This window comes from Pinus tabuliformis, chromosome 8, assembly GCF_031772625.1.
Source record: "Pinus tabuliformis cultivar Carrire ecotype Pingquan chromosome 8, CPIR1, whole genome shotgun sequence".
In the NCBI taxonomy this organism is placed as follows: Eukaryota; Viridiplantae; Streptophyta; class Pinopsida; order Pinales; family Pinaceae; genus Pinus; species Pinus tabuliformis.
Window position 1 is genome coordinate 1,629,781,822 of NC_142294.1, and position 10,120 is coordinate 1,629,791,941.

Here is a 10,120-nt window from a genome sequence, read left to right on the forward strand (position 1 = left end):
CTAAGCCATAGCTAAATATGATTATGCTATTCTTTATATAATATTAATATGAAAATCAAAATATCATTAAAAAAATAACTAAACCCATTATAAAATAATTAAAAATAATAATCCATTAAACTCATTATAAAATAATTAAAAATAATAATCCCTTAAACTCATTATTACTTAAATGTAAATTTAGCAAAAAAATAAATAAATAAATTTGTTAAAATTTATACTTTTGAATTTATACCAATAATAAGAATATAAATATGATATCATCAATATGATGTTATTATTATGATGCCATACGACATTATTTGGACTATTTGATGGTTGATTGTGAAATATTCTAAAAATGTGATGATATGAACCAAGTCAAATATTTTAGCCATTTTATTTTCATTACAGCTTTAAATTTTTCTATAAACCTAAATAAAGTGAATTATTTGACTTATTTTGTCTTTGAGACTTCTGCGAGTCTCTGGATTCTGTAATATATCTTCCAGATACATCGCATTAAGTTTGTTTATATTCGACTTTTCAAACCAGTAACAATGGTTTATCAGTGAAAAATTGTTAAAAGCCTGATCCCATATTTGACTTATCTCCCACAAAAAAAAAACCTTTTTGTTCCTTGTCTGATCTTCCCCAAACTTTTTTCCCAATCTTTGTACGACACGTTTTCCATGCTCATCATTTTTGTCGTTATAAACCCTTTTTGCCTTCATGCGATTCGATCTCCTGATCGTCTCTCTCACGGGACGCGGATCCAAGAAACAGCTCCCGCCTTCACCGAAAGTCCCTCCTTTGTAATTTCAACAATGGAAATCCATCTCCAGTCCCTGGGCGCCGACTTTTTCCCTAAGGCTGTGATGGCTCCATCACAGCTCTGAATCCTCTGGACAGCGCACATGCGGTTTCCTCACTATTTCTTGCCGCGCACAATTCATAGCCGCGTCACGGTGCCCTGTTTCTTCGCGCGCCGACTATAGAGGCTATATCAACACCACAAACCCTCCCCATTTCACAACACAGTTCAAGCTTTAAGCGCCTTCGCCTGCATTCAAGTCAAAATTCAGGTTTCAATTAGGGTTTCGGCATTGACAATAATGACAGAATTCGAGGATTTCCTGCCACTTATGGCCGAGAAATTGGGAGAGCGCGAATTCATGGCGGAGCTCTGTAATGGTTTCCGTCTTCTGGCAGATCCCCGGCTGGGCCGGATAACTATGGAGAGCTTGAAGAGGAATTCGGGTCTGTTAGGGTTGGATTCCCTGACGGACTCAGAGCTGCGGGCGATGATGGAGGAGGGGGATTTAGACGGCGACGGGGCTCTGAATGAACACGAATTCTGCGTTCTTATGGTCAGATTGAGCCCTTCGTTCATGGATGAGGCTTATAAATGGCTGAACAACGCCCTGGAAAATGATTTGGAAGAATTCCTAACTAAAAAATAATACATGTACTTTTAATTCCGTCTTCGGTTGAAAATGAATTCGGGTATTTATTGAGGTGTCTGTAACAGATCTGGTTTAGCCATTGGCTTCCAGCCTACAGGGATAAATTTTATCAAATTTTGTTATAATCTCACAAACTGACAAGGTATTCTTTAAATTTGGTTTATATTTAGGGCGTTTAGATTTGGTTTATAAATTTTATCAAATTTAGTTATAATCTCACAAACTGACCAGCGTATTCTTTAAATTTGGTTTATATTTAGGGTGTATTTTTTTCCACCAAAGAAATCATATTTGGAGCAGCTTTCAGACTAACTATATATATATTTTTAAATGGAAAAATCATATTTTGGAACAGTTTTTAAATGGAAAAATCATATTTTGGAACAGTTTTTGGACACAATCTTGTCCAGGAAAACAAGATATACTTATATTTGTTTTACTTAAAATGGTATATAAACTTATTTAAATTTTAAAAAATAAAATAAAAAAGTATGACACAGACAACAAAATCACATTCTAACCATCCAAAATTCACTCAATCAAAAACTAGAGAACCATGAGGATATGATGACTGAGATCATAAACTACTTCAAGACTATTCTCTCAGAATGTACCCCTGATCGAAGACCTTTTATACGAGAGATCACTAGAAGTATTCCCACATTGGTTTGAAAATAACAAAATGCACTTCTTTTACAAGCAATTACCCCCATTACTTTTTGCAATGTCATCTATAAAATCATTTTCAAAGTCATTTTGCAATGTCATCTATAAAATCATTTTCAAAGTCATTTCTAACTGACTGAAGCCCATCTTTCCCTTCCTTGTTTCCCCTTAACAAACCAATTATTCGAAAAGCCTCCAAATTCTGGATAGCATTATCCTTTCCCATGAACACATTCATTCTCTTTACTCCCTCAAGCGCCCATGCATGCTCATTAAATTGGATATGTCCAAATCTTTCGATAACTTCAGGTGGCAATTTATTTTTCATGTTAATTTTTGGATTTCACCAAAAATGAATTCATTGGATAATGGCTATCTTGTCTAAAGCTTTTTTTTCTATTGTACTTTTTATATTCATGCATTGTATTTTTTTATAGGAGACTGTTTGGTTCTCCTGCATTTTATGGACATCATTGTACTCAACCATCTCTTTAATCTACTTTGTGGTCATTAATTGGAAATAAATATAATTATCTTATCTTAACTTATCTATTCTCATCAATAGATCTCCTTGCCCCACCTTCAAATCTCCCTATATCTCCCTGCCCCACATTCAAATCTCTCTACCCCACCTTCATGCCCACACATGGTATCCACACATGGTATCAAACAAGTTAACCCATCTCCCCCTATATCTTTCTTCTCATGGCGAAAGGCCTAGGACAAAGTATTAAGCATGCTCTATCTCAAGGACAACTTCAAAGTTTTCCCTAGTGCACCTTTGCAATGTTTTACGCATCAACAATTCATTAACGACACATTTCTTATGGGAACTCTCTTAATCAAAGCATCCACCACTTTCATGAACATTTTGTAATCCTTCTATGAGGCTTCAGGAATGCCCATAAACTTATAGAAATCTCAACTCTTCTTCTTCAATACCCCTCTTGCGGTCCAATGACATATTTCCCGTCTCATTGGTATTCGATTGAGCTCCCTTTTGTCCAAATACCTAGGCCCCCTTTAATAACTAATCCCCTAAAGCAAAAGGTTTGGGAAAATCTCCTTCTAAAATTTGAATCAAAGCTCTCTAGTTGGACCTTCTTAGCTCTCAACATTCCTGGCTGCCTTACCTTGCTTAAATTTGTTCTGCAATCCATCCTAACTTACCTTCTTTCAACCACGACAGCTCCAAAAACAATCATTAATAACCTCAAAAATATTCAACGCACCTTTCTTTGGGGTGGTGCCAAAAGGGAATGGAAATGGGCTCTGATTTCCTGGGACAAACTCTGTCAGCCAAAACCAAAAGGTGGCCTCGGAATTCAGGACCCCAATACCTTAAGCTAAAATTTGAATGCTAAAACTTGGTGGAGATGGCTCAAATTCCCAAATGTACAGTGGAGTCAAATGTGGAAGAAAAAATATGCTCCCCCCACTCTTGCATTGCAACTCATTCAAATGGACAGAAACATTGTAGGATCTCATATTTGGAATGTTGCGTGGCGTAGTAAACAACTAATGCAAGATCAAAGTGTTTGGGAAATTCACAATGGAAACACTGTGCTTTTCTAGGAGGAATCCTATAATCAGTGGCCACACCCCTCTGCCAATGAGCACCTTCAGCAGGTAAAAAATAACTTCATCTCGCAAGGTTACATCCATGTTGCTCATTATTGGGATTTACACCACTCTGACTCTCCTTGGCGAGAATGGCACAACTGCTCTCAATGGCTTAACTCCTTTTCCTAACAAGAAGTAACTCACTTCTCCAATGAACTAGCCAAAAGAAAAAATGAAAATCACGAGGGAAAAGATATTCTAACATGGGGTACCACCTCTCGGGCAACTTCACTCTTCATGAAGCATGCAGTCTTATCACCTGAAGCCAATGCATTGAAGATCGCAACATCTAGTCCAAACTATGGAAACTCAAGCACTGGTCAAAGGTTACATTCTTTCTATGGCTCCTCTTACATTAAAAAACCTTGACCTAGGACAAACTACAAAAGCGGGGGTTTCAGGGTCCCTCTATCTGTCACCTTTGCTATTCCAACCCTGAGGACAGTACTCATATCCTTGATAGTTGTGCTTTTTCCTTCAAAATTTGGGACCGTCTTGCTGTAGTATTTTGCCAAACAGGCATAGTCATAGCCAATGTCACTTCTCTTAAAAACTGGAGAACTACCTCCTTTTAAAATCCAATCATCAACAGATCTTAGGAGATCATACATAGCTTCCTCCTATGGGAAGTATGGAAGAAGCGCAATAAGCGACTATTCAAGGGTGCAACCTCCCCACCCGATATTTTATTGCAAGCCATCCTCAACAAGCTAAAAGAAACTATTTGCATCATCCCTTGGTCCACACAGGACTGGCACTGCAGCAATTAGGAAAAACCAAATCTTGCAACTTTGGGTTTCCTTCCAAACACCTTCCCACCTGTTGTCAGTAGCAACACTCCCTACACCTCCCTCCCAACGATCTAGTCCCTGCCTCCCCAGGATTTCATAAAACTAAACTTTGACGGGGCGTCAAAGGGAAACCATGGTCAAGCCAGCTATGGAGGAGTCTTCAGGCCAAATTCTCCACATATACACAGGTGCAATTAACCATACCTCTAACAATGCAGTAGAGCCATGGGCCCTATAGTGACTCTCGATTGCAATTCATAACATGTACCACAAGCTCATCACTGAAGGCAGTCTCTTAGCTGATAATTTTCATCTTCAGGAAAATCCAATGTTGCACCAATCTCTCTAAAGCATCTCAAAGTTGGAAATTGTCAGCAAGAATTGAGAAAGTAGCCTCATTCATGTCTTCTTTTCCAACTCCCATGCTTACTCACATTTGACGACAAGGAAATAAAACAGTTGATAAGCTTGCCAATTTTAGACTTAATATGGGGAAAATGCAACTTGACTTTTCTTGGGATCAGAATATTCCACGCCTCCTTTGAATTGAATGTTACAAGCTTGCATTAAATGACCCGCCTCCCCACAATGGGTAATGGGTGCTAATGAATCAAGAGCTAACAACATATTTGCAGTTGAAAAAGGAGTGATCCGCTACCAGACCAATGATGCTCTTTTGCATGTCGAGCTTCTCAAGGCCTGGAACATTGTTAGATTATCTCCATCTCTAGAAAAGCTAGTATTCAAATCCAACAATTCTTTGCTTGTCTCAATACACAGAGTTTACAGGATTGACTACACTAAAAGATCTTAGTTTGTCTTAAAATGTTCTGAATGGCAATATCCCACCAGAGCTTGGAAAGCTAGACAAATTGAAACACTTGGACTTTAGTTACAATAAGCTCATAGGAACGATCCCAAATTATCTTGGAGGCCTCAAAATCCTCTCCCTTCTTAACCTCAGTGAAAATAAGCTACAAGTACCTCTTCCTCCATCTATTGGGGGCAAGTTACTATTGCAGAAATTATATTTGAGCTTCAATAATCCTTCAGGAATAATTCCCCTAGTGCTTGCGAAGTTGCAGAACTTGTATCTTTTAGCTCTAAGTACAAACCAGTTTAATGGGCTCTTGCTTAATACCCCAAAGTCTCTGAGAGTTATACACCTAAATCTTTGTCCAGGCTCAACATTCCGAGTGCTTTGGCACTAGATAAAAACAAGCTTAACAGATCCATTCCTTCAGATTTGGGAATATTGAATTATTTTTTCATATGAATTTGAATGCTAATTTTCTGAGTGAAGAGGTTCCTTTCTCTGTTGATTTTGTGAAAAGGCTTGGAGTAAATTGGACCTGAGAAGAAACCAGGATTTGTGCACCAACAGAAGATTGTCTCAAGATTTTAATGTTATTGATCCTCGTCCTTGTTCCGGTGAAGAGCATGGCAGAGTTTCCTCGGCTGGCATGACTAGCAATATTAATGCGCCTAGAGAGCAAGATCCGGTTTGTCTAGAACAATGTTGATCCAGAGATTGAGAAGTTGTGTATGGATATTTTTGTCTACATATATTTATGTCTATCAGACATCCTAAACGAGGTTTACACTAGCTCAAAATCTTGAGTTTGTGCTATTGGTTTGGCCTCCCTTTGGGTAGACTAATAGTTGTTAATCTTGTGCCATGTAAATTTTTGATGAAGTAATGAAAGTGCTGAACTTTACCAAAAAAAGATATTGGATGTTATGAAAATTACAAAATTTAAAAATTTAAAACAAGCATAAACACAGATATTAGAAGATATGATGAACACAACAAATAATAATAATAATAATTAGCATAGATCACTTTTAATTTGGATTTATGGTGTATGTAGAATATTAGGGAGGCCATAGAAGTTGAAAGGAGACCAAACAATCTAAATAGAGACAATGGCTGGAAAATTAGTAGTTGTTGGGTCCCTGTACTTTCGTCTTGAAGTTATTGTTTTTCCTTGATGTTTTTATATTTAATTATTTTCTTATTTGTTTATTGATTTTTTTTTCTATATATATTTTTTCTATATATTATATATCCTTCCATTTTAATTGTATTTATTCATTCTTATTATTTATTTTTTTTATTTTCAATCAAAATTTCGAGTATTCCGTGATTTATTTATTTATTATTAATTTTCATTAGTTTTTTTTTGTTATTCTTTTTTGTTTGGAATAATTAAATTTGACCATATTATTTAATTTTAGTTTTTTCTATAGGACCTCCCTATTTATTCATTTATTTATTTTCTTATTATTAGTTATTTATTGTTGTTGTTTGGAATAATTAAGTTTGACCATATTAGTATTTATCTTGGGTTTTATATACCTAGCATTTATAATATTAATTATTTGGGTTTATACCTTGGGTTTATTATTCCCTTCAGTTTATAATATTAATATGTTGGGTTATTAATCTAAGGGTTCATTTTCCTAAGGTGTAATATTATTCATAGGGTTTATAACATAAATCCTTGGGTTCAATATAAATCTCTTGGATTTATAATCGTGGTCAACCATGGTCAAATGTCACGTTGTGACGAGATTTTCTCAATATGAAAATCAACCATGGTCCAACGTCGCAATGTGACAAATATTGTCTCGGTATGAAAATCAATTATGTTGAACCATGTTCAACCATGGTCCAATGTCTCTTTGTAACAAATATTGTCTCAATATGAAAATTAATCATGGTCAACCACGATCAACCACGTTTATTTCAGAGTTTATAATATTTATCTTAGTGTTTATATACCTTGTGTTTATAATATTAATCTCTTCGGTTTATATTAGTCCCTTAGATTTATAATACCTTGGGATTTTAGAATTAATCTATTGGGTTTGTTATTCCCTTAGGTTTATAATATCAATCCATTGGGTTTATTAATCTAAGGGTTCATATTCATAGGGTATAATATTATTCATAGGGTTTATAACATTAATCCTAGGGTTTAATATAAATTTCTTGCATAATCGTGGTCAACGATGGTCCAATGTCACATTGTGCCAAGCATTGTCTCAAAATGAAAATCAACCATGGTTCAATGTTGCATTGTGACAAAGATTTTCTCAGTGTGAAAAATCAACGATGGTAAACCATGGTCAACCATATTTATTTTAGGGTTTATAATATTTATCTTATGGTTTTTATACCTTGGGTTTAATATTGTTCCCTTGGGTTTATAATCCCTTGGGTTTTTAGTATTAATCCCTTGAGTTTATTAATCTAAGGGTTCATATTCCTAGGGTATAATATTATTCATAGTGTTTATAAGAATAACCTTTGGGTTTAATATAAATCCATTGGGTTTATAATCATGGTCAACCATCGTCCAACGTCACATTGTGACAAGTATTTTCTCAATATGAAAATCAACCAATGTCTCATTGTGACAAGGATTGCCTCAATATGAAAATCAACCATGGTCAACCATGTTCAAATGTCGCATTGTGTCAAAGACTATCTCAATATGTAAATCAACCATGGTCAACCATGACCAATCATGGTGAACCATGTTCAATAACCATGGTCGCATTGTGACAAATATTGTCTATTGGTGCAACATCACATTGTGACAACCATGGTCATCTATGGTCAACCATGGCCCAACGTCGCATTGTGACAAAGATTGTCTCAATATGAAAATAAACCATGGTCAACCATGACCAACCATTTTCCAACGTCACATTGTGCTAAAGATTGTCTCAATGTGAAAATCAATCATGATCAACTATTGTCCAACGTCGCATTGTGACAAAGATTGTGTCATTATGAAAATAAATCGTGGTTAATTGTGGTCAACCATGTCTCGATATGAACATCAATCATGTCGACCCATGATCAACCATGGTCCAACGTGTCTTTCTAGCAAAGATTGTCTCAATATGAAAATGAACTATGGTCAACCATGTTTATTTCAGGGTTTATAATATTTATCTTAGGGTTTATATACCTTGCGTGTATAATATTAATCCCCTGGGTTTCTATTATTCCCTTTGATTTTTAATACCTTGGGATTTTAGAATTAATCCATTAGGTTTATGATTCCCTTGGGTTGATAATATCAATCCCTTAGGTTTATTAATCTAAGGGTTCATATTCCTAGGGTATAATATTATTCATAGGGTTTATAATATTAATCCCAAGGTTTAATATAAATCTCGTGCATTTATAATCATGGTCAACCATGGTGAACGATGGCCCAATGTCACATTGTGCAAATCAACCATGACCAACCATTGTCCAATGTCGCATTGTGTCAAAAGTTGTTTCAATGTGAAAATCAATCATGGTCAACCATTGTCTAACGTCGCATTGTGACAAAGATTGTGTCAATGTGAAAATCAACCGTGGTCAACCATGTTTCATTTAGGGTTTAAAATATTTATCCTAGGGTTTATATACATTGGGTTTATAATATTTATCGCTTGGGTTTAATATTATTCCCTTAGGTTTATAATACCTCAGGGTTTTATAATATCAATCCCTTGGGTTTATCAATCTAAGGGTTCATATTCCAAGGGTATAATATTATTCATAAGGTTTATAATATTAATCCCAGTGTTTAATATAAATCTCTTGGTTTTATAATCATGGTCAACCATGCACAACCATGGTCCAATGCCACATTGTGATAAAGATTGTCTCAATATGAATATTAACCATGGTCAAATGTCGCATTGTGACAAAGATTATCTCAATATGAAAATCAACCATGGTAAAACATGGTCAACCATGTTTTTTTTTCAGGGTTTATAATATTTATCTTAGGGTTTATATACCTCATGTTTATAATATTTATCCCTTAGGTTTAATATGATTCCCTTTGGTTTATTATTTCCTTGGATTTATTAATCCAAGAATTCATATTCCTAGGTTATAATATTATTCATAGAATTTATAGTATTAATCTTTGAGTTCAACATAAATCCATTGAGTTTAATTAAAAATATTATTAATATTTGTATTTAATTAATAATATGTAATTAACAATATTTGTATTAATAAATATTAGAGTTGTCTTTAGTGCGACTTTTTGGACTTTCCAGTGCTGGAATCCGACGGAAAATTTTGAGGTGAAATCTTGATTTGTGTTATTTAATCTGGGTTTTAGACTGTATATATGGATTCAAAACCCTGAAAAACACCAAGGGCACTTCAATTATTCAGGGGTTACTCATCGAATTTGTGATTTCAATAAATTCCTGTGGGATTTTAGAGATATTAGACCGGCAAAAACACCAGAAAAGCTTCCAAAAAGTCTCACTAAAGACAACTCAATAAATATTTATTTAATTAACCATATTTATATTAATAAACCAATATATTATTATTAATTATTTATTTTTTTAATAAAATAAAAATGAATTAAATAAATAAATGAAATTATTATTATTAATGAATTAATTGAAATGAATGAAATAAAAAAAATTAATTCTTTGTTTTTAATATTTATTAATTAATAATGTTATTTAATTTAATTAACCATAAATAATAATAAAACTAATAAATAATATTAATAATATTAATTAATAATAATAAGTATATACCTTCAACCACATTTA

General features: G+C 34.3%; 1 pseudogene; it reads left to right on the forward strand.

Annotated features, from left to right (window-relative positions):
- The first annotated feature begins 748 nt into the window (after nucleotides 1-748).
- On the forward strand, nucleotides 749-1,493 carry LOC149242334 (calcium-binding protein KIC pseudogene; annotated as a pseudogene).
- Nucleotides 1,494-10,120: the final 8,627 nt, after the last annotated feature.